This window comes from Miscanthus floridulus, chromosome 19, assembly GCF_019320115.1.
Source record: "Miscanthus floridulus cultivar M001 chromosome 19, ASM1932011v1, whole genome shotgun sequence".
Taxonomy (NCBI): Eukaryota; Viridiplantae; Streptophyta; class Magnoliopsida; order Poales; family Poaceae; genus Miscanthus; species Miscanthus floridulus.
Genome location: NC_089598.1, coordinates 43,906,481 through 43,927,577, shown reverse-complemented (window position 1 = coordinate 43,927,577; position 21,097 = coordinate 43,906,481). Strand labels below are relative to the sequence as shown.

General features: G+C 40.7%; 1 pseudogene; it reads left to right on the top strand.

Moving 5' to 3' along the window:
• The first annotated feature begins 8,250 nt into the window (after positions 1 to 8,250).
• Positions 8,251 to 11,224, top strand: LOC136525952 (aluminum-activated malate transporter 5-like; annotated as a pseudogene).
• Positions 11,225 to 21,097: the final 9,873 nt, after the last annotated feature.

The following is a 21,097-nucleotide window of genomic DNA, read 5'->3' as shown; positions in this document are numbered from 1 at the left end:
GGTCATCGTTGCTACGCATGGGAGCACTGTGCTGATGAGTGGGGTCACCCTGTCAGTGACTGTGTTGTTTGAAAATGGAATTTTCTTTTTCAGAAATGCATGAATAGTGCTATGATTTGTTATTTTTGTATAGAATTAATTAGAGCTCCAAAAATTATGAAAATTTTTGTGTGACCTCTCTGTGATGTAAACTATTTAGGAAAAATATTAAATGTTGATTTCAGTACATTTTGAATGTGATAAAAATTGCTCTAATTAATTAATAAATGAGCTGCCATGATTTTTCTAGGCTGTATTATTTATCCAAAAATTATGAAAATTGTTTTGCCACTTAGTTATCATGGGATAAGTCTTCATAAAAATTTTGAGCTCATTTGGATAAAGTTGATTTATTTCATATCTTTAATTAAATAATTAATTCATAAAAGCAAATAGTAAACCTTAATAATTTAGGTTTTGTTTGAATTTTGGATTGAGTGATGACCTTGGGTCATTAGTGTAAAATAATTCTTGATACTTAAAGTAAGTGTTTGAATTTATGAAATTGTTTAATTAGTTGTTGGTTTGCAACTGTACCGCGAAGGAAAGTTGTATTCCAATTATTAATTTTTTTGCATCCATCGTCAAGCATCATATTTTATATCTCGCATCATATTAAACATGGCATTGTTACTATGTGTACTGAATGAAAGCGAGAACGTGGTAGTGAATCAGGTTGAAGAGGAAGTTAATCCGTCTGTTGAGGTCGGGTTTGATAATTGTGGAACGTCTTCGGAACCTGACCTTTCCGTCAATCAAGACAAGCCCTGGATGCATTTAAACCTACCTTGTGTTTTACAAATTTATATCACTTTTGCTTTTCAATACTGCATTAAGTGATTAGGAGTTGAGTGGAAACCTAATTGGTGCATTACCAACCTTGTTTTTCCATATCAACCTTGTTACCCGTTTCAATCCGAGAATGCTTAATTATGCTTAGCCATGCTTAGAATGATAAAAGTCGGGTGATTTCCAGTCACCTACGAGATATAAATGGATTTTTGGATATGACTGGTTATTTATGTTATCATGAGATATGAGCATGTGGAGTAATAAATCTAGATCGGGCGGACTCGGTGTATGAGAGCCACAAGACATGGATGTCTTGTGAGCGGGTTCTTTCTGCCTGTGTCGATTAAGACACGTCTGTTATTGAATTGCATGGGGTGAGACTTTGTAGTACCGATCACATACTCCGATAAGCCTTAACTTGGCTATTCTATTACAAGAATGGCTACTCGCGCACTAGGAGTGGAGAGATGGCGAGAGTAGCGTGTACCCACGTGGCCATGGACTGGAATGGTGGAGTACTGTATTCTCGAGTGGCGTGGACCCGTTCTTGTTTTAGATGATCTGAGGGTAGGTTGGTATATGGAGGTTGGGGACCTGCATATGTTGTGTGGTTGGGAATCCCCAGCCGGGTTATAATTGGTTCGAATCGTCGTTGCTCCTTGGTTATGGAGACTCAACTCACTATTCATCATCATAGTTAATAAATGAAACTTGAGGAAGATTTGAGAAAGAGTTTTGATATGAAGTTCATGATCTCATTACGGATCATGGCAGATTCATATATGGTCTTTATGAAGAATTAAATGTTGAATGAATCTTTTTAAAGAGCTTTTACGCAAAAGAACTTTGAGTCTTGCTAAAGCCCTACCTTGAATCCCTGAGCCTGCATTTTTAAGTATACTCTGTTTATATTTCGGTTAAGTCTTATTGAGTACTTTTGTACTTAGGGTTCGTTAACCCTTATTGCAGGTGAGCTTCATGGGCAGGTCTGTTTTGGACTGTGCTGCATGACTGTTGTTCAAGTTGATGATGATAAGTAAATGGGTGACCCTTGGGCAAGGTATTTCCTTTGTGTGTTATATTTTATGTTACTTATGCCACTCCACTACTATGGTTTGTAATAATCATCGTACTTAGTTTATAAGGTTTGAAATAACTATTTTGTAAATTAAGTTATTGTAAGACTTCCGCTATTTTACTCTGATGTAGATATTTGAATAAATGTTGTAATACTACAATTACTCTATAATGGGATCCTGCTCGGAAATCATGGATGATTCAGGGTTCTCTGAGGACACCCGACAGTCTTCTTAAGTTACCGGGAACATATGCATAGTTGTCAGAGGTCATTGGACAGTGACAGGTGCATGTGGACCCTATAATTTAGGAGGTTCTACCACAATTTAACTCTTTGGTTGTAGGTGTTTAGCTCCATAAACTTATTTAGTATCTTTTATATACTCTGTGGCTAACTTGTGAGGGGTTGTATTACTTTGATTTGGAGTTTCAACTCGGAAACTCCCATTACTAAATCATTTCCACATTTAAAGGTGTTAATTTTTAGAAATGTCTATTCACCCCCCCCCCCCCTTTAGGCGACATCCTAGGTCCTTTTAAGTGATATCAGAGCCAGGTTCTCACCTAAAGCTTCACCACCGTTAGAAAAGGATGTCGACGCCTATCGAGTTGGAGCCCGTGCTTCTCCAAAATGACGGTTCAAACTTTCTATCTTGGTCATTACATGTACTCAATACTTTTTGGGCTATTAGCCCTCTTGTTGAGCATATTGTGGGTGCAAGCATGCCTCTTCCTATAGTTGATTGGAGCAACTACAAAAATTTGTCAAAAGAGAAAGAGATATGTGTGCAACTCAATGCTCAAGTTATTAATGTCATTTTGAGTACATTGAGTGCAGAGGTTCAAGATGAGGTAATCTTCAATGGACATCCACCTTCGAACAGTGCTCATCTCATTTGGACTAGACTTGTTGAATTATATGGAAAATCCAAATGTGATGATGCTATTGAGTGCAATTCAATGGAAAGTATGTCCATTGTGTCTTCATGCAGCGAAGAAGCCTCACAAGACTTCAAGAGCACCGAGCCGGAGCACGAGGTGCAAGCAGTGCATGACCTACAGTCTGCCTACATATATCAGACGTGTTCGGTATGGCCAAGGCAGCAGAGCAGCAAGCAGCTGTTTGCAAGGATGCTCAAGACCGGTGGCGACCAAGTGATGAGTCAACCTCAGTATCTCATGATTCTCATCACTTGTGTCTCATGGCCAAGAAAAGCAAGAAGAAGAGTAACAAGAAAGATCAAGAAAAGAAGAAAGCACAAGTGGATGATCAAGATAAGAGTGATGTTGAAGTTGAAGACAACTACAACCTTGACCATCTCAACCGCAAAGACAAGTTCATCATCATAAATCTAGTTGAGAAGAATGATGAGCTAGAGGAAGAGAATGAGAAGCAAGAGCAATCACTTCAACAGCAAGAAATGTTTCTGATGTAGACTAGGCCTAATCTTCTAAAAAGGTATGATAGCATTGATTGGTAGAGACTCGACGTTCATGATCTAGGCTTTGAACCAAGACTAATTCGGACCCCCACAACCGTTACACCACTGCTCCGCTGGTTATCAACCATGCGAATGCGATTGACCTTGCCGAGAAGGCTTTTCTACAAGCAAATCGAGAACACAAGCAAGAACAGGATGAACGCCATCTGAAATTGCAAATAAATATGAGGCTTATGATAACAAGAAGGAGTTCAAGTCTTTATTCGAAAGGACTAATCGCCATAGGCGAACAAGATCAAGAACTAGGGCCCTGGTTCACAGCATGCAGCCTTGGCGGCACAGTTGCAGCAAAACGATGTCTGTTTCATGAGGAAATCAAGAACTAAACAAAACCCAAACCCTAAGGAGAGTGATGGATTCTATTTATAGAGTCTTGGGTGTCACCCCCCTAGACGCGCCCCCTAATGGGTCCAAACACGATACACGGTCCAACAGACCAAAAGATGGTGTCGCAGCACCCTAGCAGATTCTGGATGCTAACTTGTTTCAATGATTCCTATTGATTCCGAAGGAATTTTGACATGAGACTACTTGCATTGGCTTCCTTATCAAATTAGCTTTCCAACCATATGTGGATCGTCGAAAACGAAGTCCGGATACGTCTTGGGTGACTAGTTTAAGGCAGACTGATCCTGAAATCTGAGATGGGCTCCAACTTCAGTTGGACTGGGCCTCCACCATGAGAAAGATGAATTGGACGCCCATGCTAGACCTCCTCCTCTCCTTGGCTTGTATGTGATGAAGAAGTGATGTCCTCATCATCCTACCTTTCTTGAATTGAAGTCGTCCTCGACTGAAGTAGACCGTCTCCTCCATTGGATGATAGCAATGATGGCTCCAGAAGAAGACGTTCATCTTGGCGCCCAATCCTTCACAAAGGCAGCTGCCATGGTGGCTTCCTGGCTAGGAATTCATCCTCCTCCTACAAAAGGTTAGTACCAACAAGAGACATAGCACTAGAAGCAGGACCAAGTGGACATATAGGCGATGTACAAGTTAAAGCATAACAAGGTTCATCATGATCAGCAAGAACAGATTTAAGAGCAAATAAAACTTCTTTCATCTTACTTGATGGTTCATTTGTTGGTTTGCTAAAGTCTTTATCATGGCCTTTCTTTTTCTTTTCAGCAAGTTCCTTTTCATATTGCATAATTTTAGCAGGAGTTAAAGGAAGTAAAGCAATGGTCTTTCCCTTAAATATAAAAGTATATCTATTTTGCCTACCATGATGTAGAACATTATTATCATACTGCCAAGGGCGGCCTAACAAAAGTGAACAAGCTTGCATAGGCACGACATCAAAATCAGCATAATCATGGTATGATCTGATAGAAAAATGCACATGAGCAGATTGTGTTACCTTTGCCTTACCATTATTATTGAACCACTGAACATGGTATGAATGTGGAAGAGCATATGTTGATAAACCAAGGGTCTTGACAAGCTTAGAACTTACCAAGTTATTGTTGCTCCCTCCATTAATTATAGTACGAACATAGAAATTATTGACAATGAGGAACATTTAAAACAAATTGTGACATTGTAGCTTGTCTACTGGCTCAACTTGTGTACTCAAAATACGTTGAACAAGGATTGATTTGTAGTTTGCAGTGCATGTCACACTATCAATTACCTCATCAGAATCTTTAGCACTATCCGTAAATTTATCTGCATAAAGATTAGTTGCAAGTGCAAATTCATTCTCTTCATCACTAGCACTAGCATACCCACCAACATTAGTAGCAATATATGCGCGTTTGCTAGGGCATTCTTTAGCAATATGTCCCATGCCCTTGCAGCGGTGGCAAACAATTTTAGAAGAGCTGGTAGAGGAAGGTGTAGCAGATTCACTAGAAGAAGGTGTGATAGAAGAACTCTTCTTTACAGGCGCTGGTGGTGTTTGCACATCAGAAAAAATACTCACCTCGGTTGGACATGAAGGAGTGGATGGATTCATGGAATGCCTAGGTTGTCGTCCCTGTACTTCCCTTTTAGCTTTAAGAGCACAATGATATAACTGGGAAAATCTAGTCCATTCTTTATAGTCAAGAACATCCTGTATTTCACGACGCAAACCTCCAAAAAATCTAGAACACTTATCCATTTCATCCTCTTGTATGTTACTATGTGCTAGACCATTTAAAAGCTCCTGATAATATTCCTTAATAGTCTTACTACCTTGATTTAAACGTTGCAGTTTTAATCGCAGATCACGCTGATAGTATGGAGGAACAAATCTCGATTTCATTCATTGTTTAAGTATAGTCCAGGTTTGAGGTATTTGAGCAATAGCATTAGCATTAACATTATTGGAAATATCATTCCACCAGAAAAGAGCAAAACTAGTAAGCTCACTAGTAGCAAGTCTAACTCTATATTCTTCAGGGACTTGATGAGAGCTAAATTTTTTATCTACAGCCATCTCCCAATCTAAATATGCTTCAGGATCAGCAGAACCAGAAAAAGGAGGTATCTTAAACTTGGTTTTAGAGAAAGGATCATTATTACCTTGGTTATTACCTCCTATACCGTGTCGGTTAAAGTTCAACCGATTATGGTTACGTGCATCCTTAGCACGTCGTTGAGCTTCGGCTTTAGCCTCCACGTCGCCATCCTCCTCCTCAGAGATATCATCATCATCATCTTTATGATGTGGTTCAGGATGTCGTTGTTCAACATCTTCAATTCTCTTGGCCAAGTTGGTGATTTGTTGAAGGATCTCATTGAACTTATCATCAAGAACGGCACGAAGCTCATTCTTAGAAACACAGTCATTGAAATCTGTAGGTGTGTCCCCATTTCCTTTGCCACTGCCTTCCGCTTTTCCTAACATGGTTAGTAGAAAGAAGAAGACAACACAAATAGTATTATCTCTACCAACTACTTAGGTTATGGACAAGGAAAAACAAGGCACTTAACTCTCAAGCGTCTTACCACGGTCTTACAAGTGTTCTTACCAAAGCAACAGGCGGTGCAATCGATCGGTGACTATGATACCATTGTAGCTTGAGTGTAACAGTTGCAAGGCGAACCTATACTTGGTTAGAAGAAAGTGGAGCTTGGACAGGCATAATATAGTAGCAAGGAATAGCAAAATTCACAACTGAATAGCAAAGCTGAATAAGTATCACAAGTACTTGTCTTAGTTGTTGGTCTACTCACGTTCTAAGTACCAGATGCATCAAGTGATGTGAACAGCAGGAATATGATTAGAAATAAGGTAGAAATCAAGTGATGTGAACAGCAGGAATGGCGCTCTCTATGTGCTCCTCTAGATATTGTTCCACTTTTGCCCCTCTCTTTTTTCTCTATTTTTAGGCTATCGTTGTTTTTTAGGATTCTTTGACTTTTTATTTTTTTGATATTTTTTCTTCACTTAGGAGCACAAAATAAGTAACCATAGAAAATATGAGCTTAAACAAGTGAAAGGCGTGGCCTATGGAAATTTCAGAAGACGTGCTCAAGATCGACAAAAAGCTTGTGACCACGAAAAGAGGATCTTGTGACTAGTTTTTTACCAAAATAAAAATCTCTGACCCCGACAAGCCAGGGATGGACGGATCCAAAAAAATTTTCTAATCGATTTTGATATATGGAACGTTGAAATCCGAGTTCGTATGCGAAAACTAGATTAGTTTTACGAACTGACTCCGAATTAGAGGACCAAACGGGAATAATGCACGCAAAATTCGTCACGGCAGCAAGGATTTGATGGAAATAGTGAAGACAAGTACAACAAATTAGATGGAGGGGACTAGGGTTTGATGGATATAAAAGAAACATATCTAGACTTGAAGGTGTTCACGGCTTATGATAAAAAAACAAAGGAAAAAACACAAATAGGACTAAAAACAATCTAAAACCAGCAACTAGATCTTGACCTAGGGCACAAACTCAACCACGCGACACAGAGATGAAATTACACGGCACAACGAGGCTATAGGATAGGAAATATGTGGCGGTGTTTTTTTTGGCTTTTCGTCGACTATAGGTAATGCAAAAATAGTAACAATCTAAAGGGAAAAATAAAGTTATACCTAACGGGCAACAAGGGCTCTGATACCACTTCATGTAGATTATGCTCGATCTTCTGAAAGGTATGATAGCGTCGATTGGTGGAGACTCGATGTTCACGATCTAGGCTTCGAACCAAGACTGATTTGGACCCCTGCAACCATTACACCACTGCTCCACTGGTTATCAACCACGCGGACGCGATTGACCTCGCCGAGAAGGCTTTCCTGCAAGTGAATCAAGAACACAAGCAAGAACGGGATGAATGCAATCTAAAATTGTAAATAAATATGAGGCTTATGATAACAAGGAGTTCAAGTCTTTATTCGAAAGGACTAATCGCCACAGGCAAACAAGATCAAGAACTAGGGCCCTGGTTCACAGCATGTAGCCTTGGCGGCACAGTTGCAGCAAAACGATGTCTATTTCATGAGAAAATTAAGAACTAAACAAAACCCAAACCCTAAGGAGAGTGATGGCTACTATTTATAGAGTCTTGGGCATCACCCCCCTAGACGCACCCCCTAATGGGCCCAAACACGATACATGGTCCAACGGACCAAAAGACGGTGTCGCAGCACCCTGGCAGATTCTGGACGCTGAGTTGTTTCGACGATTCCTGTTGATTCCGAAAGGCTTTTGATGTGAGACTACTTGCATTGGCTTCCTTATTAAATTAACTTTCCAACCATATGTAGATCGTCGAAAACGGAGTCCAGATGTGTCCTGGGTGACCAGTTTAAGCCAGACAGGTTGTGGAATCCGAGATGGGCTCCAACTTTAGTTGGACTGGGCCTCCACCATGAGAAAGATGAATTAGACGCCCATGCTGGACCTCCTCCTCTACTTGGCTTGTATGTGATGAAGAAGTGATGTCCTCATCATCATTGATAGGCAGCTTAAAGAACTCAATGATAGGTTTGATGAGGTAAACACCGATTTGCTGATTTGCATGTCATCATTCAATCCCAAAGATTCATTTGCTTCTTTTGACATGGATAACTTAGTAAAACTCTCAAAGTTTTATCCCAAAGACTTCTCAGTCACTAATTTGAGACGTCTAACCTATCAGCCTGGTAACTTTATTGTTGATATGCGTGGTGATGAAAGATTTAGCAAAGTGAAAAGTATTGCTGAGCTTTCAGTTTTGCTTGTTGAAACAAATAAGCATGTCTTACACTCGTATGTCTACAAGCTTCTGAAATTAGTCCTATTGCTACCGGTTGCAACTGCAAGTATTGAAAGAGCATTTTCAGTGATGAACTTCATAAAGAACAAGCTAAGAAATAGCATGGGGGATCAGTACTTGAATGATTGCTTGGTTACATTCATTGAGAAGCAATTTTTTCTATGTGTTGCTGATGAAGACATCATCTCTCGATTCCAAAAGCTGCCTCGTCGAATAAATTTGTAATGTTCCTTTATTAGTTGAGACTTCAAAAATATTGTATGTATTAATTAATTGTACTAATGTACTCTGCTCTAGTTCTAGTACTGTTTGCTTTGAATTGATGGACATTTAGTTTTACATATGTCACAATGGTTTGGTTCGGCATGTGTATATATATGTAACATGTACACCCAATTTTCCATTCCTGCGTCCGCCACTGCTCGGGCCTGCCAGCTTAAAAATGTAATTATGAGATCTCTTCTTTTGGGCAATGATACTAGAGATGTTAGGTTTGTACTCCCAGCAATGCACAACACGGGTCCACTTTTAGGTGACCGAGTGAATCAATTGTTCCGTGCAGAGATAGGAAAACTCGTCTTCCATTAGCCCCATCTACTGAACGTGGCCCCCTGCTTTTGGCATTGTTGAAGACCTGGTGATTGAGAGGCTTTTGACATTGCCGAAGATCGGGTGGTAGATGGATTAAGAAATGGTGCTTGCCTAGTTTATGCTCTTGGCTGGCATATTTTATTTCGAGCCTGTGTGCAGTGGGATGTGTAACTTTATTAAAACTATATTTACAATGGTGATGGACCATGACTTCTTAAAGTTTAGGCCAGATGCTTCTTGAGACGTCTTCAAAGTCCAAACTATCATACCGTAAAATTTAAGCCGGTCACAATTGCTTATTAAACTATGGGTTTCATCAAATTTATTTGGAAACCCCTTTTGTGTAGGTCGCTTAGAGAATAATGGCTACTCAAATGGACAAAACAAATAAAATTTGGAAGAAAAAAGTAAGATTGGTTGTTAAATGTTGTAGGTATTGTTTCTGTGATGCAGAAAGTTAAAAAACATAGATAATTGCTTCTTTTTATTTGCCACTAAGGAAGCTATTCTTTCTTATACCTTTCTTTTTTGTCACTGGTCTTTAAGGTGCTTGCTTTTTTTCTTTTTAATTATTTGATTAGCACTACTACTTAGACCCTTAGATGGAAAATTTTCAACATGGAAAAGATGGGTCCAGTGGCTGGTGCACACCTGCAAATTCATCTTTCCATATTCTGTAATTGATTTGCATCAGTGTTGATGCAGGTGCAACCTTAAGCAAAGGGTTTAATCGGGGATTGGGGACACTAACTGTAGGAGCTTTTGCTCTAGCAGTTGCAGAATTGTCCAAACATCTGGGAAACCTGGAGGAAGTGATTCTTATAACAAGTATCCTTATTGTTGCTGAGCACTTACATTCTGAGAGCAATCAATTTTTTTTTCTCATTGGGCCTATGAATATATCTAAAGTGTAATTCTCATTGTTTATATTGGTAGCCTTTGTCACAACCTTGACAAAGCTGCATCCGATGATGAAGTCGTATGAGTATGGATTCCGTGTGTAAATAATCCACATTCTGTTATGTTATGGTCTCTGGGTACAACACTGGGAAATTCACTGATACAGCTACAAGCAGATTTATATTGATTGCTATTGGTGCTGCTGTCAGATTTAATTTCTAGTGTGTTTTCAGCTTGGTTTTGCTATATGGGAGCCACCCCATGGCCCTTACAAAACAATGAACTAACCTTGGAGGAGTTTCACCAAAGTTAGTGGAGCATTGAGGCACTGTTCCTTTGCAGTCATGGCATTACATGGTTGCATTCTTTCAGAAATTTAGGTTTGTCCATTTAATGTCAGCAACAACTGTTGAGACTCTGCATCTTTTTTTTCTAAACAAATATATTATTAACATTAGGCACCACCAGAAAAGAAAAAAAAAGTGTACCCAGTGCAGAGAGCTCCCGCTCTGTGCGGGGTCTGGGGAAGGGGGTCAGTGGCAAGCCTTACCCTCGCCTGTGCAATGTGAGGAGACTGCGACTCAAACCCGGGACCTTCCGGACACAGGCGGTAAGACTCTACCGCTTGCACCAGGCACCACCAGAAAGCAGAAGGGTATTTGCTGCAGAGATTAAAAGAGTGGGAAAGGAAGGAGCTAAAGTGTTGCGCGAGCTTGGAAGCAGAGTTAAAACATTGACCAAGCTGAGTTCTTCAGGTATTCTGTTCGAAGTTCACATGGCAGCTGAAGAGTTGCAAAAAAAGATTGATCAGAAGTCATATCTTCTGGTGAACACTGAAAGATGGGATGCTAGCAAGCAAGCTCAAGGAATCAAAGAAGTTTTAAATGGCACCCGTGCTATGGAAAAGGAAAACAAGAACAAAGAAAACAAGAATGATGGCACCAGTGCTGTGGAAAAAGAAAACAAAGCCAAAGAAAACAACAATGGCGGGGTGGAACCTACCATAGTTGATCAAACTTTAGTGCATCAGTCAAAGTGCTTTGTTGCAAATTCATTTCTGAGCAGATTTGATTCAGCATCAACAATTGATGGACCAAAAGACGGTGTCGCAGCACCCTGACAGATTCTGGACACTGATTTGTTACGACGATTCCCGTTGATTCCGAAGGGATTTTGATATGAGACCACTTGCATTGGCTTCCTTATCAAATTAGCTTTCCAACCATATGTGGATCGTCGAAAACGAAGTCCGGATACATCTTGGGTGACTAGTTTAAGGCAGACTGATCCTGAAATCTGAGATGGGCTCCAACTTCAGTTGGACTGGGCCTCCACCATGAGAAAGATGAATTGGACGCCCATGCTAGACCTCCTCCTCTCCTTGGCTTGTATGTGATGAAGAAGTGATGTCCTCATCAGTTTCTCATCTCCAAGTTAGAAGAACTAAAGGAAATCAATGAGAGGTATAAAAAATTGTCAATTGAGCATGTTTTAGTTACTAACTCCTCTTCTAGTGTTTCACAACTAGAGAAGGAAAACTTTGAGATCAAGGCAAGTCTAGATGAACTATCAAGCAAATATAATGTGCTACAAGCAAACTATGTTCATCTAAAGTGCTCTCATGAGGAAGTAGTAGAATCAAGCATCATGCTTAAGGTGGCCCATGAGGTTGTGGTCACATCGATAAATTTTTCTCAACCTCTCACACATTCACTCACTAGTATACCATCTCAATTAAATATTTCTTGTACTAATGAGTGTACTCCTCAAGCAAACCAATCTTCGATTGAGCTAAATCTCATAGAAAACATAGAGCTCAAAGAAGAGGTGGAAAGATTAAAGAAAGATGTGATTTGGTTGAAGGGTAAGGAGAAAGCACAACCTTCTCAAGATAACCAAGATAACATGGTGAAGAAGCTTGAGAAGGGTACAAACCTTGCTTCCTCCAAAGCCCAACAAAAGAATCACATTTCAAGCAAGTCCAACACAACCAAGAGCAAGAAACATGGAAAAAGGTTATGCTATGGTTGTGGATTATATGGACATGAGTGGGCTATGTGTCCACATAAGAGTTGGGGCGACAAGTGTGAAGCGGCCGAACAAAAGGCCTCAAACAAGTTGGCCAACCAAAAGAAAAGTGAGGAAGCCCAAGTTGCAACAAGAAGATGCTATGGATGCAATGAGATGGGCCATAAGGTTGATAGATGTTCATACAAGCAAAATAAGCATAGAGCAAACAAAGGCCGCATATGCTATGCTTGTAGAAGAAAGGGGCATCTAAGCTATGAATGTCCAAATGGTAACACTCCTAAGCCAAACACATTTGTTTGTAATGATATGCTTAGGAAGACCACAAATGGAGTTAGCACTAGTAAGGTGATGTGTTCACCACAAACTAGTACTAAAGCCATTTGGGTACCTAAGCACTTATTGACTAACCCAAAAAGACCCAACAAGAGTTGGATACCAAAGTGTGCTTAGGTTAATGATGTAGGTACTTGGTGATGAGATGAAGGCTTCAGGGTGGTTGAGCAAGCAAATTGAAAATATTCACTCAATCTATCAACCAATTCTTATCATAACCTCCTATATGGTTGACCCAAAGATAATTTAATGAATATATCATCTACTTTATCCTCACCATTGGTAACAAGTACCTAAACCTTATAGGATAGCCACTTTGTATATTTTGTGCTCAATGGCTCACAAATAGGTCTATTTGTGAAATATTGAAAGTGGCTAATTAGATTCAATTGAAAAGTATTTTATTTTGCCATATGATGTTTTAATGGCTCTCTAGTAGAGCAATTTATTTGTTGAGATGTAGGGCATAAAATAAATACTATAGCTAAACGAAGAATCACAAGCAATGGATTAATTGTCTCGGTCCTGCACCTACCGGACGTGTCCGGTATGGCCAGGGATAGAAAGAGAAGTGTTTCTGTTCTGAACATGCTGGACGTGTCCAGTATGCATACCAGACGTGTCTAGTATTGCAAGAACCAGAACACTAATTGGATTGCAACTAAGTCTTTGATCCATATATTTTCATATATCCTTAATTTACTCAAAAGCTTGTTATTTATCAAATCTAAGTGGATTGTGAGCATCTCTCGAACACAAATTTAAATATGACATTATTACTTAGTGTTGGTCAAAATAGGTGATTGACTCCCAAATTCTTAAATAGAATTAAGTACTTGTTGAAAGTCATTCAAATCACTTGTGGCACTTATTTAGGGGAGCTCAGTTTCTATTTTGCACCTTTGTGGACTAACAAATTTATCTAGCATTCCTTGTAGTCCTTTGGATGAAAAATTGATTTCGTATCTAGCATGATTATTTGGCTATTAAGGTCAACATGAAGATTATCATGCTATGTATCTTCTTAGTGGAACTCTTATGGGCTCAAGGTGAAGGTATGTTTTTACATTCATGCATTGTAAGTGCATCTAAGGCCCTTTATATGCTAGAGTGTGCATTTGTATGACATAGGAGAGATGATTTTCAAAACCTATAACTAGCATGTGTAGGTGGTGTGAATTTGAAAAACTATTTGAATCATGGTCTTTGAGACCTAGCCTTGTCATGTGATGATTATAGCTCTCCTTGATTGTTTGATTGGCTAATCACACATGACATGGCTTTCTTAAGTCCGCATTCTACTATGTCTCACTATATCTGTCTTAATTAAGCAAAATCATGTTTATGCCAAATATTTGGAAAAGAGAAGTGCTACTCTTGGCATTTGGATAAGAAAAGTAGTTACACCTTATTTGGATCAAGGACAGACATGTTTTGGATCAAGAAATGATAGAGAAGGGGATTGGAATCAAGTGAATGAAATTTGGAACAAGTTGGACTGGTCCCACAAATACCAGGCGTGTCCAGTATCCATGGGAGAGCTAGGTCAAATACCCTTTTGGCCTAGCTCCGAGGCCCATTCCACTCATTCTGTCTCAACCGTCACCACTGCCGCTCAACCTCTCCCTCACCCGCACTCCGCGCCATCGCCGTGCCCTTTCCACTGCATTACCTCTACATCGCGCTCTGCTGCCTCTTCCATGCCACGCACCTCTCCAGCCTCCAGGGCAGCAAGCAGAGCACCCAGCAGCTGCCGCCACTTTGCGCCATTACCGATCAAAGCAAGAAAGAGAGAAGAAGAAGAAGGCAAGAACGGGATAGAAGGTCTCCCACATCAAGATTCCGAGGACAGCTCTGTGGATTTGAGATCAATTTTGACGATCTCCACCCTAGGTATTTCAAATCCTGAAACTTATCCGATCTATTGGATAGTGCATCTTTTTCAAATCCTTTTGGTAGAAGCAAAGTATTGTTGTTGAGGAAGCTGCCCACAAATTTTGAAATGGATTGATGGAGATCGATGTTAAGGCCCCTGCTTGGGATGCTGTGCACGCGCATACCAGACACGTGTCCGGTGTGAGCCAGCAGTGCAGGTTCAGCTGCAGCATTGACTCAATACTCATTGATTATTGTCTCTATATGTATGATTGTTTGTCTAAATTAATTTTGCAAACCTTGACCATGGATGGGATAGGTGATTGCGAGATTTTGGATAAATAATTGTATATATATAGACGATGATATAAGAAATATTGTTTGGGCATGTATCTAAGATTCTTTGCAAATCATTTTGGATACAGGGCAGCAGCCATGAGTGGAAGATAGGAGCCCAGATCCAAGCATAGGCATGATCCAGCATTAGAGAAATACAAGAGGCAACGCAGGACTTGCATCCCAGATTCAGTCAGCAGGAGTAGGGCAGCAGCAGGAGACCCTCTAGAGCCACTAGGGGCACTCCACAGTACAGAGAGTGGTGATGGTGATAGCAGCCCCTCTTCTAATGATGAAACTGAGGATTACAGAGTTGAGCATAAGAAGAGGAAGAGCACTGACAGAGATTCAGACAGAGAGTCAGATGGTGGTGATAGCTCTGAGGAGATAGAGGAGGAGCAGTAGGCACCTCTAGTGCACCACCCAGGTTAGGGCATGCACTATGGCCTTCTTGAAGTACATGCTCCGGTTTTACCCAATTATGTTGTCAGAGTCAACTACAAAGGAAAGGGTATGACTGAGAGAGCAAGAGATTAGAGGAGGATTGATCCCAGAGGTTTGCCTAGGATTCAGTATGATCATCGCTTTCACACTATGTTCCATCTAGATCATTACACTAGTGTGATACTTGCTACGAATCCTGTGGTAGCCAAGTCTTAGTGGATAGATTGGAAATATGTCAGAGAGCTATGTAAGTCCTCCATTGACTATGCTATTACCACTTGTCACCATATAGGTGTATACACGCTCATGGAGTTTGTGCATGATTGGAACTCTGAAGTCATTGCACAGTTCTATGCCACTTTGTTTGTGGAAGAGGAGTCGAGGCGTATGCATTGGATGCTTGAGGGCTAGTGGTACAGTGTAGACTACGACGCCTTTGTAGCTTTTCTTGGCTTCTTAGAGGAGGACCTTCAGAGAGACATGATCCACACAGAGCAGGTGTTACCTCCTGAGTAGCTTGCCTATATGTACCCACTAGGAGGTGAGAGAGGAGTAGTTGGGAAGGTAGTTGGTCTTCACCCTACCTATAGGTACCTGGATAGGATGTTCAGGAAGACCATTGATTGCAAGGGAGGAGACAAAGGGAACATTGTTGATTATTCCAGAAACTTGCTCCACAGGATGTCACCAGGTGCACAGTCATTAAGTGTTTTTTATTTTATTTGGTCAAAGATCAGGAGTGTGGGTGAGAGGCCCCTCAAGGGCTATAGATTTGCACCCTACATCATGTATATGATTAAAAAGGTCACATGACACACATTTGAGTATGACAAGAAGCATAAAGTCCAAAAGATAGTGGACGACTTGATAGAGGTTAGAGTACCCCCACCTGGTCTAGGGGGAGCAGCAGAGGTAGATGCACCTGAGAGTGGTGCAGCAGCAGCAGGAACTTCACCTCCACCATGTGCTCCTTCACGCTCTTCTTCACATTGCCATAGTCCTCCTTCTCCTATTCATAAGATGTTTAGTGCTTTATTTGGGATGTGTAGAGACATCTAGACCAGGCAGCAGAGAGAGAGGGAGGCTAAGAGGAAGGACACTCGGACTCTAAAGCAGATTGCTGCTAGACTTGAGCTTGAGCCTCCTAGGTCTCCACTATCAGATGAGGCAGCTAGTGAGCCTGAGACTGAGGAGTAGCAGCAGGCTAGGTATGACAGAGAGTTTGCTGAGTTTCTTCAGTGACAGGAGCAGCAGCAGCAGTAGGCACTAGAGCACCCTAACACTTTACCACTATAGGCTCGTGTGCCTACTCACTCTTAGCCACGTCTCAGTGCTACAGACGAGTATGTTTCAGACTAGTGGGGTGACCTCATAGGTGGCTTTAGCTACTATAGGTCTAGTGGCTATGACTTGTCTGGTGAGGGTGGTTCTCGCCCACCTGGTGCTCCACGCTCAGATGATGAAAGAGAAGGCAGAGACAGAGATGAAGATGGTGATGAGTGATCACAACTTTTAGAGACAGCTTGCAGCCCCTTTGTGCTTCGTATGTCATTGTTGGACCTTTGTGGTGATGGATGACAAAGGGGAAGAGAGAGACTGATTAAAGCTTCAGGATGTTTGTTTCATTTGCTTATCTTTGTACCTAGAGATATGTACTGCAGCTGTAGTTTTTGAGCTTCATTGATGTATCTTGAGTTTGAGATAGATTGTATCATGTGAGAGATGAGACTTATACTTATGCTTTATGGATGTATCATTTAAGACTCGTGTGGCAATATAATCTATCTTAGTGGTTTATGGACTTGAGAAAATGTGTAATGAGTGCTATGTGTGACATACATGTGTTGTATTTATTTTCATAAGGACCATGCATGCTAGAATGAAAATGTTTGATGTGATGCTTTTATATTTATTCTTGTGTGATATAGCTTGTCATATGCATCACGGTTTTACTTTGTCACACACACTTGCACCCCACGGATGCAATGGTTTAGGAGGAGTCTCCTATATGTTTTAGTATGTGCAATTGACACTTGAGGTCATTTTGTGAATTCTAGTCATAAGCACATATTAAGGGGGAGCCTCTCATAAATCATTGAACCTAAAAGCTTAAATGTTTATATCCTTTTGTAAGCTTTAATCAAGTTGTCATCAATGACCAAAAAGGGAGAGATTGAAAGTGCATCTAGCCCTTTAGTGGGTTTTGGATGATTGAATGACAATGTGATTCAAGGTCTAACCTATTTGCTAAGTGTGGACAAGTAATAGATTATCTCATATGTACTTAATGAAAGCCAAAATGATGTATTGTTAGAAACAATCTAGTTCAAACACAAGACAACAATGCAAATGAAATTCATGCAAAGTCTTATTTATTGTGGAATTTCCATGTACTATGTGAAAGCAAGCTCGGTAAGAATTAATTAATGAGACATGAGGGATTGCATATAGAATGGTCTCATATTTGAAGCTTGCTAAATTGAAATGAAAAATATAACAATACAATTGAATGGATGATTCAACACAAGATGTGACTTGATGGCTTGAGATGGTAAAGATAGCAAGGAAATGCTTCGAGGTACTAAGCAAGGGTGAAGGGCAAGCGACGGCTTGGCGGCGGAAGAACCTAGCTAGGGTGAAGAATGAAGAACTTGCATTTAGTTGAGGTACTAATCAAGCTATGATGGTCATGTTGATGTGGAGGATCAAATCACTATTGAAGTGTTTTATGGAAGTGACTTGATACATTTAGGATTATTCATATTTGATGAATGGAATCAAGTCACGTGCTCAAGATGGCTATGCACAAGTGAAAAGATCAATATCAACATGTCGGCACCCTTACTTGATGAAGATTGAAATAGATGGCATCAATTCAAAAGAGATCAACTCAAGCGGTATAAATTCGTTTTTTCCATTGATCTTGAGTTTAATAGGTATGTTGTACTATTAAGAGGGATGCATCATGTTGATAGATAATCATTCATAAGTGCTCATGCCAACCCATGTGAGTTTTTAGTGTTTGAGAGACAAAAGAGCTAATTTGTTTTTCGCTGGTATGGCAATACCGGACGTGTCCAGTATTTGCCCAGCGACAGCAAAATTCTTGATGTTCTTGGGTTGGTTCGTCGGGAGTTCTGATGGTCGGGAGTTCTGGCAATCGTCGGGAGTTCCGACGTCTCGCGCTTAACTGACTTGGAGAGTTAACTCCTGGTCACACCAGACGTGTTCGGTATTATACCGGACGTGTTCGGTATTATACCGGACGTGTCCAGTATAGTAGGCCAGAGCTCAATGGCTAGTTTTCAAATGAGCTGAGGGTCGGGAGTTCCGACGTGAGTCGATAGTTCCGATGGTCAGGAGTTTTGGCATTCATCGGGAGTTCCGACACCTCGCATACTGTAACTCAGTTACCGTTGGCGCAGTGCAAGTCATACCGGACGTGTCCGGTATTGCCCAACGGCTACATAATGGCTAGTTTTTCAAAGGGTCTATAAATACCCCTTAGCCTCCACCTTTGGAGGATGTTGATTCTGCTGATCCTCTAGCACGTTTTTAGCTTTGCCAACTCTCTCAAACCCTCTCTTAGTGAGTGTGTGATCCAAATTGCCAAATCCATTAGTGGATTGAGAGAAATTCAAAAAGAGACCAATCAAACCACTTGAGCATTTATGCATATTGTCAATCTCATGATTTGCATTTGTTACTCTTGGACTCTTCAGTTCTAGACGGCTAGGTTTCGCCGGAGAGCACCCGAGATATTGTGGTGTGCCTCGAAAAGTTTGTAACGTTCGATTCTGCTGTCTTGGAATCAACTAGTGGAAGAAGGAAAAGGAGTTAGAAAAGACTCCGGCTAGAGTGACCTTCATGGTACCCTCTAGGGCTGAACTTCGTTGGGTCGCCCGTAGCCCCCTCAACGGAGAGTAGGACTCGAACGAGTCCGAACTTCGATAAGACAAATATTGTGTCTCAATTCGCATTTCATTTGATATTTGTGTTGCTCTAGCTCTTGTGCAGGTTCTCTGTGTATCTTGTCATCTCTGGTAAGTACTTGCAGTTTGGTTTGAAGATAGAAATCGAAAGGAGCAAGTTTAGGGTTGTTCCACTGAAACCGTGTATACCAGACACATCTGGTATTAATTCATGTTCCAAACTTAATTGCATTTTGATTTGACTCTTTGGTTGCAGGTGCTTGGCTCCATAAACTTATTTAGTATCTTTTATATACTCTGTGGCTAACTTGTGAGGGGTTGTATTGCTTTGATTTGGAGTTTCCACTCAGAAACTCCCATTACTAAATCGTTTTCGCATTTTAAGGTGTTAATTTTCAGAAACACCTATTCACCCCCCTCTAGGCATCATCCTATGTCCTTTCAATATGCAAGAATCATGTCACCTAGTGGCACTCGATAACCGCTTAGCCAAAGATTTCTCCTCTTTATAGTATGGCAATCGATCCTAAATGCACTTACACCCTCTATGGTGTCTTAAGTGCCAAAACAAAAACATATTTGATACCTTTGTCGGGATCTCCTTGGTTTTTATTTTTCTATTTCTTCTTTTTCAAGTTGGAGCGCTTGATCATCTCTTTTGTGGCCATCACCTTCACCATGACCATCATCTTGCTCCATCACTTGGATTGGACTACCTTATCTAATTCATACACTTAGATCAAAGGTTAGTCCTAGGTTTCATCAATTATCCAAAACTAAACTAGGGCTTTCAGACAGGCACACCTCGACTCCAGGAAGACCTTGCCGCCAGGAGCAGCCAAAACCCTAGGTCCCATCTCCGAATGGGGAAGTGCCCGAGCCCGACGCTTTTCTTTTTGTGGGACGATTCGAGCTATTCAGGATGAGGAGGGGCAGTGCTGTCATTTTGTCTAGGTTCCTTTTTTATTATTTTTTTGGCCATTTAATCTCACCAGTTCAAACGGTGTTAAAAGTAGGGGCAAATGGATGCTTCATTTAAAAATAGCGAGGGTAAACTCACAAAGTTAAAAAAGAAGGGTAAAATCACCATTGAGCTTTGGAATAGAGGCAGGAACACTAAAATCCCATCTTTCTATATATCGTTCTGACGTTCACCAAGGCTATATCCCTGGCAGGTTGCCTTATCACCGGCCTCCTGCTCGACGAGCCTCTCGTTCCCAACCTCCTCCCCGATGAGGCCCTACTAGGAGCGGGGATAGGAACAGTGAACAGGAAAGGGAAACATAAAAAGAATAAGTGTAATGTGACTGACCAATAGGTCTAAAAACAGGGGCCATAATTTGAGATGTCTACCGTTAGAGTTTAACCTAGTAAACAAGACCTTTAAAAGTAGAAAAAACCCTTAAATCGCAAGTAGGGTAACTATTTTAGGGAACATTATTGGAGTTGCTCTTAACTCCTTAGATTATCCAAAGGAACCATAGGAAAACCTTCTCTAGCCCATACAAAACATAGACGACCTTAATCACTGATTAGTATATCGATACTTTAAAATAGTCTTGGGCGAAAGCTACATCCCCACATGCTTGCGCTTATGAATTTATCTATAAGTTAACAAATATCAACATCCATCACGTGCAAAAAAAATTTACAAGACGAGAGAAGTACACAAACCAAATGGAATCAAACCTTTTCACTTCCCCTTTGGCAGCTACTCGTGGTTCCCCTCTAGCTCGCTGTCATCATCACGCTCAAATGGATTTTGTAGGTGAATGGAGTGGGGAATGTTGAGATGATCCATAACTGCTTTGTTCTCCTGGTGAGCCTCGTTCGCTTTCTTGGCCACATAGCAACACAGAGATGACTGGTATTTTGGTGTTTTGACAAGGACGAGCAGCCATGGCTGGCCCTGTGTTCACCGCGCGAGAGAGATGCCGATATTGTTTGACTCAGAACGAAACTAGAATCATATAAGTAATTTTTTAAGAACTAGGGAGTAATGCACAATGTAGATGCAAATGTGCCATACTACTAATCGTTCA